A 262-nucleotide genomic window follows, 5' to 3' on the forward strand; every position below is an offset into this window, starting at 1 on the left:
TGGTGCCCCAGCTTCCTGGCAGCCAGTGGGCCTGGGCCCCGTCCAGTGCAAAGGTCCGCTGCCCCTGCAGCCACGCACGCCCCTTCCTCTGCTGCCAGGGCCGCAGGCCGTTAGCTGGCTCCTCATTGTCCTGTCCCTCCCGGGCAGGCCCAGGGCTGGACGCGGGGCGTCAGGTGGGGTGCCCCCGCAAGCCCCCGGGCCGGTAGAGAAGGCAGGGGAGGGGGCTGTGCAGTGGGGGCGTGGGGCCCCCCCCCAGTGGCCG

This window comes from Myotis davidii, unplaced genomic scaffold (genome assembly GCF_000327345.1).
Source record: "Myotis davidii unplaced genomic scaffold, ASM32734v1 scaffold221, whole genome shotgun sequence".
Lineage (NCBI taxonomy): Eukaryota > Metazoa > Chordata > Mammalia > Chiroptera > Vespertilionidae > Myotis > Myotis davidii.